This window comes from Staurois parvus, unplaced genomic scaffold (genome assembly GCF_062004578.1).
Source record: "Staurois parvus isolate SC_StPar_1 unplaced genomic scaffold, SC_StPar_1.0 ptg000192l, whole genome shotgun sequence".
Classification (NCBI taxonomy): domain Eukaryota; kingdom Metazoa; phylum Chordata; class Amphibia; order Anura; family Ranidae; genus Staurois; species Staurois parvus.
This window is the reverse complement of record NW_028317988.1, coordinates 2,193,444-2,214,148: the sequence shown is the minus strand read 5'-3', so window position 1 is coordinate 2,214,148 and position 20,705 is coordinate 2,193,444. Positions and strand designations below refer to the sequence as shown.

Below are 20,705 nucleotides of genomic sequence, written 5' to 3'. Positions count from 1 at the left end.
GCAAGTTCTCTATCTTGCCTGACAATGATCTGTGTCTATTTTTAACTTACAAATTGCTTTGTTATCAAGAAAACTCTGACTTGGATTTTTCTGTAGGACTCTAATTGTTTGCGGTAAATGACCACAGAAATTTTGGGAACAATGCGGCTCTTTAATCGCAGTCTCTCATAAGGATTACTCATCCCGTAAACACAACAAAAGTTCTTTTTTTCCCCTTTTATTTGAAAACAGGAGTTGTAAAAAGTGACCCCTTTTCTCCAGAATCGAGTTCAGCGATCGGCCCTTCGGGTTATGAGTCACTGCGACTCGCCGGTGTTTATTATTTATAAATATGATCCAGTTCAGTATGATGTGTGGCTCTCCCCCCCCCCCCCCCCATAGATAGATCTTACTATACAGAGCAGAACAGGCAGCTCCCCTCTTACTGGATTGTTCATGTTTCCATCAGGCACAACCCCTCTGCGATTATGTCACCTTCAACGGGCTGAAAAATAAAAAATAAAATAAAAAAAGAGGTTAGGGCATGTGGAAGGAATGAGGAGTAATAAAATATTAATTACCAGCACAGCTGTACGGACTTAATCCCGCTCATGTTCTGCCTAATATTTGGTAGCAGGAAAGTCTGTGCGTATCACACGTTATTATGAGAGTGCGGCTTCATCCTCCGATGATGGGACTCTTACTGAAAGGGCCATGTAGTCATGTTCTGCGTGACATCATAGGCTTTCTTAAATTCAGTGACAGCAGACAGGGAAGGTAAAGGCAGAAAGATCGACGGATCTCATTAGAGAGTAGCTGGCAGATCTGGAGGCAGCTGGGAATACAGGTGGAGGGATCAGGACAAAGACATGAGAAGTAGAGCAGGGGGACCCAACTTCTGTAAGTAATCAGCAACTTTTTTTGATTTTGAATGTATGTTTCTTTCCCCTGTGCTTAAAGCAGAGTTCCAGTAGCACTGTAAAAAAATAATCAGCAGCTAAAAAAATTGTAGCTGCTTTCTTTTAAAAAACAGCCACTCACCTGTTTCACGATCCCGTGGTACCCCCGCCGCAGCCCGTTTGACCGGCCATCCTGTGTTCCAGGTGCCAGCATCTTCAGTTCAGGCACCCGGCTGTGACAGCTTGCCCACTGCGCATGTGCAAGTAGTTCCTGAATGGCCCCGTCGTTTTCTGGGACCTGTCACGTGTCCCAGAAGACTATGGGGAGGGAGGACAACTTCCGCTTCCAATCGCCTAGGCGATCCCAGCGGAAGTGGGAGTTGGTACCTGTCAATTTCAGGTACCCGCTCCCCAAAGGTGCCAATCCTTAATGGGAAGCGGGGGACCAATCTTTAAAGTGGAACTTCCCCTTTTGGGTGGAACTCCGTTCTAAAATGTAATTCCACTTTTTTCAGCCAAATTGGGATAACACCTACTTTACATTTGTTATAGGTTCCCATTCACACATGGCATAACTTTAAGGCTAGCTTCACACCTATGCAGTTTGTGTTTGAGCCGTTTCTGCACTGCGTTTTGCATTTTTCCACATGTGTTTTTTTTCCTTGTTGCTAAGCAGATTTAAAATGCATCAAAATCTCATAAAAAACTCTGCAAAAATGCATCAAAACCGCACGACATGCCTTTCTGCAGTTTCCATTGAAGTCTATAGAACCAAAAACGCAACTTTTTTGCATTTAAAAAAATCCCTTTCCAAAAAACGCACTGGGTGAAAACGCAGAGATGTGAATGTGTCCCATAGGAAATCATGGATTGTAGTGCATTTCTGCAAAGCGCTGCAGAAAATGCTTAGGTGTGAACTTAGGGTGAGCCTAGATTCACATATGTGCGGTGCGGTTTATCGCATGTGATTCGCACAGGAACCGCACTGCATTCCTGTGTGAATCACGTGATTTGTGTGCAGCGCGATAGGATCCCGCGGTCTATTCGCACCACACCCGCACCAAAAACGTGCAGGACCCTTTGTTGGGTCCACACTAGAATTGGATCGCATGGGTATTCACACCTATGTGATCCGATTCTGCACATCGCACTGCGTTTTGCAGACCGCTTTCAGGGTGTTGTTAACTTAACATACACATCAGCAGCGGTTCGCATGAACAGGGGTGCGATTCTGATGCGGTGTGGAATTCGCACTGAAAACGCTGTGAATTCCACACCGCATCAGTGTGGACCAGGGCTGAAGCAGTATTAAACCCAAAACCAAAAATGTAATATAGATCAGCTTACCAATCATTAGATGTGGTAGCTGCATTCGTTTTCTTTTTTAGGCTTTCCCTACTTTGCTTTCACCTGGTGATCTGGCCAATAACACACCCCTTGTATTAGGCTACTTTCACACTGAGGAGTTTTTGAAGCATTTTTCCATTAAAAAAAGCTCAAGAAAACCGCTTCCCTGTGTATGTGAATGTATATCTATGTATGTTTTCACACTTATGCGTTGCGCGTGCTGTGCGCTGTAAAAACTCCTGCTTGTAGCATCTTTGGGGCACGTTTGGTGAGTTAAAAAAAATGCCCCAAAAATGCCTCTTCCCATTGAAATCAGTGGAAAACGCCTGAAAAACAGCTAAAGAAGCCTTAAAAGCGCCGCAAAAATGCCTCTGAGGAGTGTTTTTGGTGCAGTTTTTAAGTCACGTGTCCTTTAAAAAACGCTGAGAAAGTGAAGTAAAAATGCCTATGCGTTTTTGTGGCAGATCAGTGTGAAAGTAGCCTTAGAGTGCCCCCCTTCTGGATGAAAGAGCAGCACAAACACCTCTGGACAGCAGCAGAGGCGTGTTGACCAATGAAAGTCTGCCGCACCACGTGCACTACATGCGATGGCAGTACAGCCCTGTTTACACGAATGGGTCATGTTTGGCAGCAGTACTGCCTGCCGAATGTGACATGTGGTAGAAATTTTTCCGCAAAGTACACCAATTTCGCAGGCCGGTCACCTTCACTCTTCTACAGTGCGATGTTGGTTTCCTTCTGGATCCTGAGAGCACCCCTCTGCTGGCCAGCCAATGGTTAGGGCTCATTCACAGGGACATATATGTATTTTCTGCATGGAATGCAGGTTCTTGCTGGTAGAGGAGAGAAGATCTTGTCTAATATACACACCTAAAGTACTTGAGTTTAGCCGCGTGTAGATGCATTTCGACGCCTACAATTCTTCTAGTGACTTTACGCATGTATGCAAACCATGCATCTTCACATGTTAACACACAATAAGTCCCCATTCACATATCAAGTAGCAGGAACAAGTGTTCGCACTAGGCGATTTTCACAGTGCATTTCTCACATGATTCTGCATATCGCAGAGGGCAGCCCATTCATTTGAATAGGCTGCCCAATATGTGAAATTGAGTAAATGCTGCACTGCCAATCCTGCTCCTTCTTGAAAACCACAATGGAGTGTTCGTGTGGATGTACTACAAAACACCTCCCCTCTTGCTGAGAAAGTGTATAGGTGAACAACTCTACCTACATGCAACAACAATTGAAATACCCAAAATGTGTATGACTATTGCGGATGTGCTACAGTGCACCTCCCCCACCCTGTAAATATATATGTGCTCAGTGAACCAATTTATATGCCAAACAACACATTGACTAAATAATGAATAAATATATGTATATAAATTATATTCGTGATATGGTGCTACAATGCACCTCCCCTTGTCTCAATGCATACAAATGTCCATACCAGGGGCGGACTGACAACTCATGGGGCCCCCGGGCAATAGGGAATCATGGGGCCCCTGTATCCTTGCCCAAACTCAAAAAAGCCTATGAAAAAGGTACCAGGGGCATCTCATGGGCCCCCCTACTGACCTCGGGCCCTCGGGCAGTGCCCGAGTTTCCAAATGGTCAGTCCGCCCCTGGTCCATACATCCAAAAACGATGTCCAATGGTTTAACCCCTTGCCCTCCAGAAGATTTACCCCCCTTCCTGACCAGGCCATTTTTTGCAATATGGTGATGCATTACTTTATCTGACAACTCTGCACCCAAATGAAATTTGCGGCCTTTTTTCCCCACAAATAGAGCTTTCTTTTGGCACTATTTGATTGCATCTGCACTATAAACAAAAAAAATCATTTTTGAGAAAAAAACTATATTTTGGACTTTTTGTTATCTAACATGTCCAGTAAAAAAAATGTAAAAAATCTAATTTTGTCATAAATTTAGGCCAAAATGTATTCTGCTCCATCTCTTTGCTAAAAAAATCCCAATATGTGTAAATTAATTGGTTTATATGAAAGTTATAGCATCTACAAATGGCGGTATATACACTGGGATTTTTTTGTTAATTTTTTTTATAATAGAGGTGATAGCGGGACTGCGGCGGGCATTCTGACACTGGGGGGGGGACTGACTAATTGCCACTGACATCCCCAGTGGCACCAATACAGTGTCACTGCTAATAAAATAAAAGCACTGAAACTGTACTAATGGCACTGGGCAGGAAGGGGTTAACATGTGAGGTGATCAAAGGGTTAACTGTGTGCTTGTTTTACTGTGTTGTTTGTGTGTGTTTTACAGTATAAACATGCTGCTTTGTATGGCTCTGCTATGCAGAGCCATACAAAACAGCATGCTGGAGCTGACAGGGGGAGAGATCTGTATTGTTTACATGCATACAAAAACGCATCCAGAACGCATCTGCACTGCCTTTCTATAGTGTGAACCAGCCCTAAAACTGATGTATTCTGGAATGCCAAGTCGGAACCGCACCGTTATGACCAGTCTAATAGCAGACAATAGGGTGCAACTTGGCATACGATTTGCAAGTTGCATGGCATGCAAACCGCATACCAAGTGGCACCCGCTGTGACTGAGGTGTAATTGCCAGAGCTTAATTGAACAAGCTAAGATTTGAAGCTGATTGGCTACCATTTACATCTGACCAGATTCTAAGATAGGGTCTTTTCACACGGGTCAGAGCCATTAAGCAGATCCACTTGCACAGTGGGGGATGTCTCCGCTGATCCCCGCTGAGCAAGCAGATGACAGGTCTGTGTCCGATCCGCTGCTGCAGAACCGACACAGAGCTGCTCACTCTCCTCAGTGGGCGGTTGGAAGGAAATGGACCACCTGTCTGTTTCCATCTGACCCGATCCAATGGACAGAAGGGGAATTAGATCCCCAGCCATTCCTCTTTGGCAGATTGCATGTTGGCAGGTGCAAACAGACACGTCCGTTTATACCCTCCGCTCCATAGAGGAGAATGGAGGTTCCAATCGGGTCCGACTGAAAAAACAGTTTTAGTAAATCTTCCCCATTGAGTCTTATATTGTTGCGTTTAGATGAGTACAAAACTAAATGATGTACACATATAAACGCAAAATTTTAGGCTCCCATGTGAAGGAGCCTTTGTTGTCCATGTCACACAGCCAGTAATAGGGACACCTATAAAAAGGGACCAGAAGAGAGGAGAAGGACCTGGCACTGGATGATTATGTCACCGTAACGGGTGAAACAAGTTTTTTTGGTTTTTTTAACCCAGCAATCAGTGATCCTGGAGTTGGGCTTTTAAAAAATATTTGAAAATGGCAACTTACCATTTGACTTGCTGAAGAATCCTACTTAGCTGTCCCCTTCTTATGTGGTCTTAGATTTTTATCTGTTTGCTGAATTAAAGCAGAAGTAAAGAGGAAAAATGAAAAGACAGCAAGTAGACAGGCTATTTATGGCAGAAGAGACCTGTCTGACCCTTTGACTTCCAATGTGAAAGAGTAACAGTAAAGCACAGTCACTGTGTGATACTATTGAACCCATGGGGAAGCTGCATATGCGATCTGATTTTATATATACATATATATATATATATATATATATATATATATATATTTTATAATTTGGTGTTTGGTGCCATATTATCAAGATACTGCCAAGTTTATTATGAATGCATCCTTGGGGACAAGAACTTTAAAACAAACAGGAAAAGTGTCATGAAAATGATTAACTTATAGCTGAATTGTGCAGAATAAGCAAATACCTGAATAAAAGAGTCATGTGTATTCTTCCTTGAATCTTGGTGTGCTTTGTGTATTCCTTCCAGATCTGTGCAGTAATCCAGTGTGAGACTTTCCCTCTGTGTAGGAGCTTCCTGTAACAAAGACTGGTCACTGTTGCTCTCTCCCCTTGTGCAGGGTGTGCGGTCTTGTCTCCGCCCCCTCCTGTAGTTTTCTGCAGGGAGCCTGTAGTGGGTGGAGCCCATTGGGTCCCTCCCTCAGCTCTGTTCTTTGCACAGGCTATGTACAGCACAGTGCTACTTTTACAAGATAAAATGCTTTTGTAGAAGTATTTGTAGATTTATAGCTGTTGTCGCATTTGAGGAATATTGTTAAATGAAAATTTTTGTGCCTGGAGTTAAGCTTCGGCAAAGTTGACCTCTATGGACTATTGGAATGTCAGATAGTGCAATCAGCATTCTTCCTGAATAAACGCTGTGAGGAAATCAAATGCAGAATCATCCACCTAGATGGGATCGTGTTTTTTTTTAATAATAATTTTATTGAAATTTTCAGAGTCACACATATATCAACCAAAGTTATCGGAGCACATGGCCTGCACAGAAAAACCAAAAGAGTACAGACTCACACAGACAGAAGAAATCAGCCTTATAGATTGTGGCTGGCATTAGCCTACCTAGTACATTCTAATAGGTTCGGTTCACACTGCTGCAACTTGAGATCTGACTTGTGAAACCCCAAGTCGCATGCCATGTGAAATACCATGTTCGTTAATGAGAGCTGTCTTAATCAGCACTACTGAAGTCACTCCGACTTTAGAAAAGGTTCCTGTACTACTTCAAGACGACTTCTGCCCATAGACTTTAATGGAAGTCACCTCCGAGTCAGATCCTCATCTATATTGATGTGATTGACTGTGTTAAAGCACAGAAGCAAGAAAGAAAGCATATACCTAACCCTTTGTTCACACCTAAGCATTTTCTGCACTGTTTTGTGTTTTGCAGAAACACACTACAGTCCATTTAACATGATTTCCTATGGGACAGGTTCACATCTCCACCCGGTGCTTTTTTGGAAAGGGTCAGGGACTTTTTTGAACATAAAATGTTGCATTTTTGGTTCTATAAATTTCAATGGGAACGCTGAAGAAAAGCATGTATTGTGGCTCTGATGCATTTTTGTTGCGATTTGCATTTAAAATCTGCCCAGCAACAAGAAGAGTAAAAAAAAAAGAAAAAAAAGCAAAACGCATCAAAAACGCGTCAAAAACACAAGTGCAAAAACTCAAAATGCAATGCAGAAAAGCTTGCAATGCAACCTACATAGGTGTTAACCTAGCCATGGTTCGAAAATTGCTGAACCAGCTGAATTTTGATCCCTGTGTAACTCTCTATGTTCAATGAAGCTGATCATTAGACCAATTTCTGTCAAACAGTCCTACTGGAAAACCAGCATTCAATCACACATGCAGCCAATAAGCTACAGCGCTGATCCGTGTAATTCTGGAAGTGGGGGAATCCCACTGTCAGAATACTATGACACAGTGGGGAGGATTCCTCCATCCACCCCCAACGTGGGGATGAGGAAATTCGGCTCAGTTTTTTTTGTTCAGACAACTTTATTTAGTTTGCACCCGTCGCTCCATTCAGTGCTAGATGCCGACAGAAACACCTCGTACTTCTTAGCAAAGAGGAGCACATGGCTTGCTCCACGTAACAGCGCTGTTCCTTTGTCTCCTGTAGCTAGCTGTACATTCACATTTCTGGGGATACAGCTAGCTGTGTTTGCATACAGCAATCCTTTGAATGGGTTCACAAATCAATGTAAATGTTTGATGTGTTGGAAGTAATGACATGGTAACATGTTCTACTTTGAAGCAGATCTACTACTCTACTTGGGGACAGACGGGCTGGTCTGAGTATTTCAAAAACTGCTGATCTGCTGTGATTTTCATGCACAACCATCTCTAATGTTTACAGAGAATGGTCCGAAAAAGAGAAAATATCCAGTGAGTGGCAGTTGTGTAGAGGAAGATGCCTTGTTGAGGTCGGAGGTCAGAGGAGAAAGGCCAGACTAGTTGCTGTGACATTCAGATGGTAGGGTCAGAATTTGGTGTAAACAACATGAAAGCACGGATCCATCCTTCCTTGTATCAAAGGTTCAAGCTGGTGGTGGTGGTGTAATGGTGTGGGGGATATTTTCTTGGCACCAGCAAGGTGTACCTATAAAGTGGCCGGTGAGTGTACAAATGATCAGTTATCCCCACTAGAGTGTCTCCTTACATAAGGTGCCCCCCTACATGGATTGTCCACATCAGAGTGCCTTCTTAAGTAAGGTGTTCCCATTGGAGTGCCCCCCTACATGGATTGTCCGAATCAGAGTGCCTTCTTACATAAGGTGTTCCCATTGGAGTGCCCTCCTACATGGATTGTCCGAATCAGAGTGCCTTCTTACATAAGGTGTTCCCATTGGAGTGCCCTCCTACATATATTGTCCCAATCAGAGTCCCACCTTACATAAGGTGTCCCCATCAGCGTGCCCTCCTACATGGATTGTCCCAATCAGAATGCCACCTTACATAAGGTGTCCCCATCAGAGTGCCCCCCTACATGGATTGTCCCAATCGGTGTGCCTCCTTACATAAGGTGTCCCCATCAGAGTGCCCCCTTACATGGATTGTCCCAATCAGAATGCCACCATACATAAGGTGTCCCCATCAGAGTGCCCCCCTACATGGATTGTCCCAATCAGAGTGCCTCCTTACATCAACTGTCAGACTAGCTCATTGATTAATGGATGCATTCTTAGAGACTGGAGGGGGGGCACGACTAAAATCTGGGGGGCATAGTACCCCCCTAGATCCTGACCCTGCCCTGGCCCACACTTCGACCAAACCACAGTGTGGCAGTTAAGTGTTAGCTTGCTAAAGAGAAAGTTCACCTTCATCCAGTTTTTTTCCTCCTTGCCTTTTTTTGCTGGGTTATCTATAAAAAAAATACTCATATGTCCGGTTAATCCAGCAATTTTCTGTAGGGAACCGGCACTCCGCTGCTGCATACCCAATCCCGTACCATCTTCTTCTCTGATGTCATTGGGAGCCATCTATCTTATCTAGGCTCCCGCATCTGGCCTCGCAATGGTGTGCATGCATTGAGACACCCCATCAAGGGTTGAGCTGCAAAACTCAGAAGATAGAAGTGCCCCTCCACCGCCTTCATGTTACTGATACTCCAAAGGCGGCAAAACCGGCACACATTTTTTAAAGCTCAAAAAAGGTGCATGAGCTACTTTTCCATATTTGTTGTGAGTAGGGCAGCCCTGAATAGGTTGTCCTATGAGCGTAGTGCATCAGTGCTCAAAAACGCAAATATGTGCAACATGATTTAGGACGTTCACAAAACATTGTAATATAAATGCAGCTTTACTTATTGCAATCCGCCATCATCCATCGCGTCATTAAAATTAAAGGCAGCAGGCAGAGATGTGTAAAAGTGCATTGTCATGAAAGCATAGACATTTCTTTGTAAATTGTGTTTGAACTTTGTCAAGGCGAGGTTTTTCTCTGAATCTGTGTGATAATCACACACTTTATAAATACATTATCACATTACAGTGTTAGAACTTCTCCTTTTTCAGTGGTCATGTGAAAGCTAGAAGTATGGCAGCAAAATGTGACCATTTTTTTACACATGATCCCAAATAACACGATGACCGAGCTTTTTCTTGTAATTCCGACAACTTATGCAAATGTTGAATATTGAATTGTGAATAGGCTAGAACCAGCCATTCTTCACAATGAACTTGTATCGATTCAATATTTTTGATCAGAATTAGATTCGAATACTTCGAATTCATTGGAAAAATTTGAATCCAGTTGAAAACAAATAAACGATGCAAATTTTGTTATGAATGCAACAAAACAAAATTAGCAACCTAACAAATCAATGCAAAGGGAAACAAATTTTTTTCTTGTGATTCTGACAACTTATGCAAATGACCATGTGGTGTGGTTGTGTGAGCCCCAAGGGTCCACTGGAAAGGGTGTACTTCTGACTGATTAAAGGTACATTTCAGTCAAAGTAAACCCATGACTATGCACATTCATTCATTCTTTCCCAGGGGACAAGCACAAATGTGTGGCAGTATGGAGGTGAGCCTTATTCCATGCTGCCACATATATACCTTGATATATTGTGCTGGGAGCATGTCCATATATAGAATATAGCCGTCTTCCGAAATTCAAATTTTGTAAAGAATAGAACAGAATAAAATAGAATAGAAAATAAAAGAACAGAATAAAAAATAAAGGAATATATTTGAATAGAATAGAAAAAAAAGAAAGGTTTTAATAGAATAGAGTAAAATAAAAGAGAATATAGCTGTCTTCCGAAATTCGAATTTCAAAAAGAACAGAATAGAAAAGAAGAAAGTAAAACAGAACAGAATAGCATAGAAAATAAAAGAATAGAATAGAATAAAACAGAATAGAAAATAAAGGAAAGGAATAGAATAGAATAAAATAGAAAATAAATAGAATAGACTACAATAAAATAAAAGAGAAACAATATAACCTTCTTCTGAAATTTAAATTTTGAATAGACTAGAACCAGCTATTCTTCACAATGTACTCGGATCGATTCAATATTTTCGATCAGAATTAGATTCAGATAGTTGTAATTCATTGGAAAAATTTTAATCCAGTTGAAAACAAATAAACGATGCAAATTTTGTTATGAATGCAACAAAACATAATTAGCAACCTAACAAATCAATGCAAAGGGAAACAAATTTTTTTGTTCTGCATATGTTTAGTGAAAGCCAAACTAAATACCTTGGACTGTCTGTTTTCCAAAAAGGGGTCATTTGGGGGGTATTTGTACTGTCCTGGTGTTTTCGGGCCTCAAAAAATGAGATTGGCTGTCAGTACATCAGGAGTGATTGATTTTCAGATATATACCATAGTTTGTGGATTCTATAACTTTCCTACAGACTATATATTTAAGTTATTTTCACCAAAGAAATGCAGCAGAATACATTTCAACCAAAATTTATGAAGAAAGGTAATATTTATTTACAAAATTTTATAACAGAAATTAAGAAAAACACATTTTTTCTTATGACATTGGTCTTTTTTTGTTTGTTTAGTAAAAAATTAAAAACCCATTGGTGAATAAATACCATCAAATGAAAGCTCTATTTGTGTGAAAAAAAATTGATAACAATTTCTTATAGGTACAGTGTTGCATGACCGCGCAATTGTCATTCAAAGTGAGACAGGGCTGAAAGCTGAAAATTGGCCTCGGGTAAAAGTGCCCGGTATTGAAGTAGTTAAAGTGACCCTTTCCTGTGCCCATGGAGGGTAAAGGTAAAATGACAGCTTAACCCCCCTCCCTCAGCAGTATACAATAAACTATGCAAATTTTGTTATGAATGCAACAAAACAAAATTAGCAACCTAACAAATCAATCCAAAGGGAAACAAATTTTTTTGTTCTGCATATGTTTAGTGACAGCCAAAATAAATACCTTGGACTGTCTGTTTTCCAAAAAGGGGTAATTTGGGGGGTATTTGTACTGTCCTGGTGTTTCGGACCTCAAAAAATGAGATCGGCTGTCAGTACATCAGGAGTGATCGATTTTCAGATATATACCATAGTTTTTGGATTCTATAACTTTCCTACAGACTATCCTTGCTATCCTTGCATCCAGTCTGTCCCTGTTTGTCCCTCACTTTTCAATGAAACCTTGAGAAGTACACAGGCATCTATACTTTCCAGTGGCTATCTGAGAACCCCTGTCTATGCTTCAGTAGAGCAATTCCTGAACACACCTTATGCTGGCACCCTCTTCTGTGTCCCATCCAGAAAAACTGATGTACATGAAAATCAGTACCAAAAAATTTCTCATAGCCACCAATCATACTTATGCTTTTCCCAATCTGGCCATAGACGGCTCAAATTTTAGCCGATTCTTTCTAAATCTGCCAGAGCTTGAGTTGCATGTGGCCCTGCAAGCACCACCTGGCTTTAAAAAACAATTGACTTAACCTGGTGGAAATTGTTGGCCAAACAGTAACTGCATCCTATCAAATGCAGTCCTTGTTCGTCAGCCATTGTATTCAGGCCTGAATACAATAGCCGGCAGTGGTTATTCCATCATCACAAATCAATTAATTTTCTCTTGTTCTGTCTGTAAACTAAACAAGTGAAAATGTATATTTCAGTGTGCAGCTTCCCCTCATCACCCCTAATACTTACCCGAGCCTGATCATGATCCAGCAATGTGCATGAGAGCGGCTGCTCTCCAGGGTCTCTGCCTCTTCATTGGCTGAGAGACAGCATTAGGTGCCATTGGCTCCCGCTGTTGTCAATCACAGCCAGTGAGGAGGGAGTGGGGGCAGGGTTGAGCCCCGGTCTGTATGTCGTATGGACACACAGAGCAGGGCTCGGGAGAGAGCACACACAAGCACCCCCATAGCAAGTGGCTTGCTATGGGGGCACTTGGAGAAGAGGAGGAGCCAGGAGTGCTGTTGCGGGACCCAAGACATGGAGGATCGTGGCTACCCTGCAAAATCATTACACAGAGCAGGTATCTTTTCTTTGAAGGGGTTATTTTCAAAAGTTTCTTTTTTCCCTCAAGTTAGCAACACAGTTACTTCAAAGTGAACCTTTACTTTATCCTCATTAAGTAAAATAGCAGGCACTGTACACCGTATGGTGCCGACACTTGCCTTTTCTGTTGCTGGGGTCCTGAAGAGAACCTAATTCTTCCATGTCTGGGGCACATAAGGAAATTCCTCCTTGTTTTAACGTGAACTGTTAGGGTAATTTGGTTTGATCCAGGCTGGTTGGTAAGTGAGCTGGGAATTTTTCTCTGTTGTTCTTTAACTTACTTTTCCATGTGCTGCTTACTGCAAAGACCAGTTATAAAGTGGGGTGGTTGCCACTTGATTGTACCATTGGTGAATTGGTGAGGGGATGAACTACTGTAGATATCTTGGCTGCCATTGTGCTATTGCTGGGTGGCCAGTGTGTTCCTATACCTTTAGGGAGGGGAAGGTTCCCTCCAGGCATACCTGCCCTTACTCTATTCATTGTTATATATGTGCTCCAGCTTGGGGAGATTCTCAAAATTTATAGCCTCTGCAGCTTACGCATATACACTATATTGCCAAAAGCATTGTCCCCCCCTCCAAATCATCGGATTCAGTTGTTCCAATCACCTCCATGGCCACAGGTGTATAAAATCAAGCACCTAGGCATGCAGACTGCTTCTACAAACATTTGTGAAAGAATGGGTCGCTCTCAGGAGCTCAGAGAATGCAAGCGTGGTACCATGATAGGTTACCACCTGTGCAATAAGTCCATCCGTGACATTTCCTTGTTACTAAATATTCCACGGTCAACTGTTAGTGGTATTATAACAAAGTGGAAGCAACTGGGAACAACAGCAACTCAGCTACAAAGTGGTAGGCCACGTAAAATGACAGAGCAGGGTCAGCGCATGCTGAAGCACACAGTGCACTGAAGTCGCCAACTGTCTGCAGAGTCAATAGCTAAAGTCCTCCAAACTTCATGTGGCCTTCAGATTAGCACAATAACAGTGTGTAGAGAGCTTCATGGAATGGGTTTCCATGGCTGAGCAGCTGCATCCAAGCCTTATATCACCAAGTGCAATGCGAAGTGTAGGATGCAGTGGTGTAAAGCACGCCGCCACTGGACTGTAGAGCAGTGGACATGTGTTCTCTGGAGTGACGAACCACTCTTTTCTCTCAGGCAATCCAATGGACATGTCTGGGTTTGATAGTCGTCAGGAGAACGGTACTTGTCTGACTGCATTGTGCCAAATGTAAAGTTTGGTGGAGGGGGGGGGGGATTATGGTGTGGGGTTGCTTTTCAGGGGTTGGGCTTGCCCCCCTAGTTCCAGTGAAGAGAACTCTTAAGAGGTCAGCATACCAAGACATTTTGAACAATTTCATGATCCCAACTTTGTGGGAACAGTTTGGGGATGGCCCCTTCCTGTTCCAACATGACTGCGCACCAGTGCACCAAGCAAGGTCCATAAAGACATGGATGAGCCAGTTTGGGGTGGAGGAACTTGACTGGCCTGCACAGAGTCCTGACCTCAACCCCACAGAACACCTTTGGGATGAACTAGAGCGGAGATGTAAGCCAGGTCTTCTCGTCCGACATCAGTGCCTGACCTCACAAATGCGTTTCTAGAAGAATGGTCTTCCCATTCTCTTCCCAGAAGAGTTGAAGCTGTTCTAGCTGTAAAGGGCAGGCCAATGCAATATTGAACCCTACGGAGAAAGACGCTATTAAAGTTCATGTTCGTGTAAAGGCAGGCGTCCCAATACTTTTGGCAATATAGTGTATTTGCAAACATGTGCAAACTTAACCCCTTGTTTTAACATGAACTGTTAGACAGGAAAATTTGGTTTGCTGCAGGCTGGCTGGTAAGTGAGCTGGAAAATTTTCTCTGTTGTTTTTTGACATGCATTTCTTTTCCATGTGCTCCTTGCTGCAAAGGCTAGTTATAGATTGAGGTGGTTGCCATTTGTTTAAACTATAAGAAAACTCCCCCCTGCTTTTCATAGTTCAACATTTAGTGGCTGAGCAACATTTACAAAGGACTATTCAATGTCATGTTCACGATGATAGGGGACATTAGGGTACTTAGCCCTCTGCAAGTATCAACTTTTGGAAAGTTGGTACTTATTTTTTTTGGAAGCGCTAAAGAAATGGCCTCCTAGAAAGGTGGGAAATTGACAAACTCCACACACAGAAAGGCTTCTTCACAGTAAGAGCTGTGAACATTTTGAATAGTCTTTCTCAAGAGCTAGTTTTTACCAGCTCAGTAGTTTGTTTTGAAAAAAGGTTTGGACTCATTCCTAAATGCACAAAATATAACAGAATATTACAACTAACAGCCAATCTTCCGTTTATAAATAGCCTCCATTACGTTGTGCATAGGGAACTTAATATTGTTACAATGACGGTTTCTGTATGTACTGTACATCCTCTGTTTTTTCCGATTAAACATTAGTAGCAGGTTTTAGGAACATAATGTACCAGTTAAACAGGTTTCTGTCTTCAGGATTATATTTCAAATTGCTTGAAAAACAAAATATGGCTTTCATCGTGTCATATTTATGACACCCTCTTGGGACTCTTTCCAAATTTTTTAGGAGTTGCCTTTTTTTGCTGTGTACATTGTACTTCCTGTAATGTGAGCCTGAATACAGATTTTATACATTGTGGAAGTGTGAGAACATTTTAATAGCATTCAACTTTATGAGTCCCGGTTTAACCCCAAGTAAAGGTGGGAAAATATTGACAGTAGGTAGTTTTTTCATGTAGATTGATGTTTTATCAAAAATGGCTCTATGGTTACAGCAGATAGAACGGTGTCCCCGCGCAACGATTTTTTAAAATTTCCTTTACCTTTAATTCTGCGCAAATTGTTAATGAAACCTGCATGCAATGGGGTTCCTTTACTAAAGACTCTGCAAAGGAACTTGCACTCTGCAAGATAATTTTTCCCAGAGCTTCATGATTGTGGTGAAATTTCCCTTTGCAAAAAAATACCTAATAATGTGCAAGGAAAATAAAAAAAAGGAATTTTCCTTGCACATGATAGAATGATGAGAGTCAGCAGTGCATTTCACCTCATTCACAAAGCTCTGGGGCTAATTCTTCTGTAAAGTGAAACTTCCCTTGCAAACTTTACAGTCTATTTACTTTTAATAAATCAACCCCAATAAGTTAAAAAAAATTTGTGCAATAAAACCTTTGATAAGTTTAAAAATCATCTTCATTCATAAAAATACAAAGTGGTAAAAAACCTCAGGCATTGCAATTAGTGAATCAACCCAACTGTAGATATTTTTGTGAGTAAAATTGAAGCCTTTAGGAGAGGGGTGAGTGGAGTGATATCTGCAAAAATAATTTTGCAGTAAAATTACTGGTTACACTATTTGGGAAATGTTGGTCATTGGAGATGTATCAGTTTTGCTCGTTGAGCAGTTCAAGAGAAGTTTGCTGCAAAAATAAAAATGTTACCTTTTTATTTTGTTAGTATTTTAGTGTTTCTAAGTTGACTTTGTTTATTTTATTTGGTGTTCTTTCTATTTATTTAGTTTTTCTTGTTTTAAATATTAAGCAAGCTGTAAGTAATTGGGCTTATAAAGGTGTTTGGTACAGGAACAGGTCCAGGAAAGTTAAAATTCTATTTTAATTTCATCTCCCCCTCTAACCTCAAATGCCAAATTTCACCCAAATCTCCCAATTTTCAACAAAATTTTGGGCACATGAAAATTCTCAGTTTTGACCACTGCTAATAGAAAACCACCCCACCTACTCTGTTAGTTTGATTTTCTTTATGAAGGATTTAATGGCTACAAGGTTGGAAAGGCATGCATTTATATATTGAAAATAATAATGGTTATTATTAAAAGTAATAGTTGTATAGTTATTATTAATATATACTATTTAACAATGGTGGCTACTTTTATTATTATTATGCTTTTATTTTACAAACTTGTTTTTGTTTTGGCCTTTATGAGATCAATCTCTGTTGTTAGTTTTGTATTGACTATTTATATTGTAGCATTTTACAGTGGTTTGCTTGATAATACTGGGTGTGTATCTGTGTAAAGCAGTGGGGGTTATTTAATAAAACTGGAGAGTGCAAAATCTTGTGCAGCTCTGCATACAAACCAATCAGCTTCCAGGTTTTATTGTCAAAGCTTAATTGAAGAAACTGAAATTACAAGCTGATTGGTTACCATGTATAGCTGCACCAGATTCTGTGTGCACCAGTTTTAGTAAATCTACCCAGCGGCTTTATATTTGTCTAAAATGATTTTATCACTGTGTAAAGGGTTTACTATGTAGAATGCAATTGGTACTTTTATTTTTAATAAGTATCCAACTGAAATGTAACTATGGGCACAATACCATTATATATATATATATATATATATATATATAATGCACTCTTTAGCATTAGCACACCAGTTTTTTATTTTTATTTTCTTCAATTGTTGGAATAGGGTTACGATGATGTTCATTCTGCAGTGAGATTTCACAGCTACCTGTGGACAGGTTAGCCTTATGCAGGCCATAGATGGTTCGTTTATCGACCGAATCTGATACAGATGACACAGATGTCTATGCAAATCGCAAAAAAAGTCAGAACCGCTCCGATATGAGCACTCTGATAGCAATTTTGTTTTTGTTGATTGCTGCACATGAATTGAACAAATATCTGTGTGTATGCCAAAGAATCAATTGTAATACAGATTGATTTGTTTATAGTAGATCACCATATTTTTTATCAATATTTTCAATCGCAAAATGCAGAACATTGTAATTTATTTCAATTGATGATGAATTAATGAACATCATACTGTATAGTAATAATGATCATACCTAGAAAGGTCAGAAAATGCTACATGTATGGCCACCTCACAGGAAAAGGAAGACACGGACAACAATAAGTCACATCCAGTGTGAACCAGCCCTTAATTAGGAATCTTCACATCCTGCCTTGGTGCTAGAATGTGAAAACTGTTGCCTTTCATGTCTATAATGCTGAAAGTGAGCGTTCAACAGTTTTCAAGTCCTAGCACCATAGCAGGAGATGGGGTTTGCTAACTGGGAGTTCTTTATTCAGGCTTCCAGAGGACCCAAATGGCCCACAGATATGACCACAACCAGGGGTAGACTGACAACTCAAGGGGCCCCCGGGCAATAGGGGATCATGGGGCCCCTGTGTCCTTGCCCAAACTCAAAAGAGCCTATGAAAAAGGAACCAGGGGCATCTCATAAGGCTCCCTACTCACCCCGGGCCCTTGGGCACTGCCCGAGTTTCCAAATGGTCAGTCCACCCCTGACAACAACATTAATGAAGTTAAGTTACAGAGTTAAAAAGAAGCTGTCCTTTGGTGAATCCTCTACTTATTAATTTAATTACAGGGGAAAATAATCCAATGACATCCGCGTGTATAATATCAGTACTACACAATTGTATCTATTTGCAAATAATAGGGATGAGCAAAATGAGTTATTTCCATAAAAATCTGACATAATTGTAGGAAAAGTTAAGGTAATTTTAAAGGTTACAGCGAGCCTTAAACGACTCCAAAAGCTTACAGGAGCTTATTTCAACTATCCTTGACTTGGCCCCTTATTAGTTTCATATTTTGCTTTATTATAAAGAGAAAAAAATAAACTAAAAAAAGTAAACTAAAAAATTAACATGACACACACATTTCTAATGAAATAATCAGTCTCATACATGAGAAAAACATAAAGAACACTAAACTGAAATGAAATAAACTAAGCTACCCTAAAAAACCCTCTAAATTAAAAAAAAAATAAATAAAAGCACACTTTGACCGAGCAGCCCAAGAAGTGAAACTAAGAGTTTTGTTTTTTTAATTTCACCAATAATAAAGTCAGTTTAAAATAACTCCGCTCAACCTTAGCAATAACTGAGTAATGTATTAATACAGACATGATAATATACCCCCTGCTAAAAGCCTACAGGTTTTTTGTGGTGGGGGGGGGGGAATAAATGTGAAGAGTTAGATCTTATGACACATTTTTATTGTAAAGCTAGAGTGAAGAAAGAATAGAATATCCATTGAGTTTTTATTGCTGTCTATGTCTTCCTTTCCCGGTGAGGTGGCCATACATGTAGCATTTTCTGACCATTCTAGGTATGATCATCATTACTATATAGTATGATGATTATTAATTCATCATCAATTGAAATAAATTACAATGTTCTGCACTTTCTGATTGAAAATATTGATTAAAAAATATGGTGATCTACTATCAACAAATCAATCTGTATTACAATTGATTCTTTGACATACACACAGATATTTGTTCAATTGATGTCAAGCAACCAACAAAATTCTGCCAGAGCTGATACACTTGGCAGAGGGGAAACCAGTCTAGAACTCACTAAGCCCCAGTCACACCGGGTGCGATTTGGCATGCGATTTGCTTGCCAGGCGACTTGCAAGTCGTATGCCAAGTCACACCCTATTGTCCGCTATCAGAGTGTTCATATTGGAGCGGTTCTGACTTTTGTCGCGATTTGCATAGACATCTGTGCAGCGGCGGACTGACCATTTGGAAACTCGGGCACTGCCCGAGGGCCAGGGGTCAGTAGGGGGCCCCATGAGATTCCTCTGGTACCTTTTTCATAGCCTTTTTTGAGTTTGGGCAAGGACACAGGGGCCCCATGATCCCCTATTGCCCGGGGGCCCCATGAGTTGTCAGTCCACCCCTGCATCTGTGTCAGATGTCTTGCAAATCGCAAGGAAATCGGCAGGTCACCCGATTTTGAAATCGTGCGACTTCACTGTAAGTCGCACAATTTCAAAATCGAATTTGATGTGAACAGAGCCTTAAGCTTGTGGTCCAGGATTCCGGAAGGCCTCCAGGTATGACTATTAACTAAAGAAACATTTTACAAAGCTACACTTTTTTTTTAAATATCTACAAGTGTCCCTTGACTGCATAGGCTATTTTCTAGAAGAGATGAACTTAGCCTTTAATCCTTTCTCATAAAAGTAAAAAAAAAAATCGGCAGGTCACCCGATTTTGAACTGGTGCGACTTCACTGTAAGTCGCACGATTTAAAAATTGGGTTTGATGTGACTGGGGTGTAAAACAATTGAATAGAAAGTCTTTGAGTCACGATTTTTTAATTCAATTTGATTGAACACAATAGAACTCTATGGAAAAGCACAGCTAACCCACACCAAACCAAGGATACACTGCTCTACTCCCACGGTGTGGTCAACCCAAACCGCATCAGTCTGTAAGCTGCCCCGTGGGGTCACAGAAAGCAGTAAAAACATAACAGACAACCTCATCCTCCCCTAGTTTATCCCACGCTAACACAACAATTTTGCTTGGTTTTGGGCTTTATTTCTAAGGACATTTGAGGCCTATTAATAAGGATTTAAAAAATGTAACATTTGTTGGGTCTCCCTTCTCCCTTTTTTTTCTATTACACCAGTCATTATTTTCAAAAGATAATTTGAGCGTTGGGCACAAACTTGTATTTAATGAGTTTGATGCAATCTATGTAATCTGTAATTTCCTAAGAGAAAAATTGCTGAATTAGTATAGTACGATATTGCATACCCAATTACTTGTAGTACTAGCTTCTTCCTGTGTAAATTTGTAGATCAGTCAGTTTTTTTCTTAATTTTCCTTACAAAAATTCAGCAATTTTGTTCTCAGTTGTAAAAAGCTACTTCACTGATTTTTCTGTGGACCAGGGCTTTACTGAAAACCCTGAATTAATTTGCAACCTCTTTATAATTGGTCTCTGTGGCCTCATTCACACGGACCTGTTGAATTTGTTTTTTTTTATCACAGAGGAAACTGACTTGAGTGTATAGTGATTTATTTTGCATTTAGATGCAAAATTTTTACCACCCCCATTTATCATGCATTTACTTGTATCTAAACACATTCAGAGTAACTAATCTACAAATATTTCTATTTTTTCTAAATGCAATTAAACTGAGTGCACCTGAATGCTAGTATGTGCGCAGAGGGGTTGATTTACTAAAACTGGAGAGTGCAAACTCTGGTGCAACTCTGAATAGAAACCAATCAGCTTCCAGGTTTTATTGTCAAAGTTTAATTGAACAATCTGACATTAGAAGCTGATTTGCAGCTGCAACAGATTTTTCACTCTCCAGTTTTAGTAAATCAACCC

The 20,705-nt window shown here is 40.6% G+C and overlaps 1 long non-coding RNA gene across 1 annotated transcript in view; it reads left to right on the top strand.

The window, feature by feature from the left end:
• Positions 1 to 769: 769 nt before the first annotated feature.
• LOC149461752 (uncharacterized) overlaps positions 770 to 20,705 on the top strand; it is a 102,473-nt gene continuing 82,537 nt past the window's right edge. Inside the window, exon 1 of the long non-coding RNA XR_016312769.1 lies at positions 770 to 879. This is a non-coding gene — a long non-coding RNA (uncharacterized LOC149461752). The remainder of the gene's footprint in view (positions 880 to 20,705) is intronic.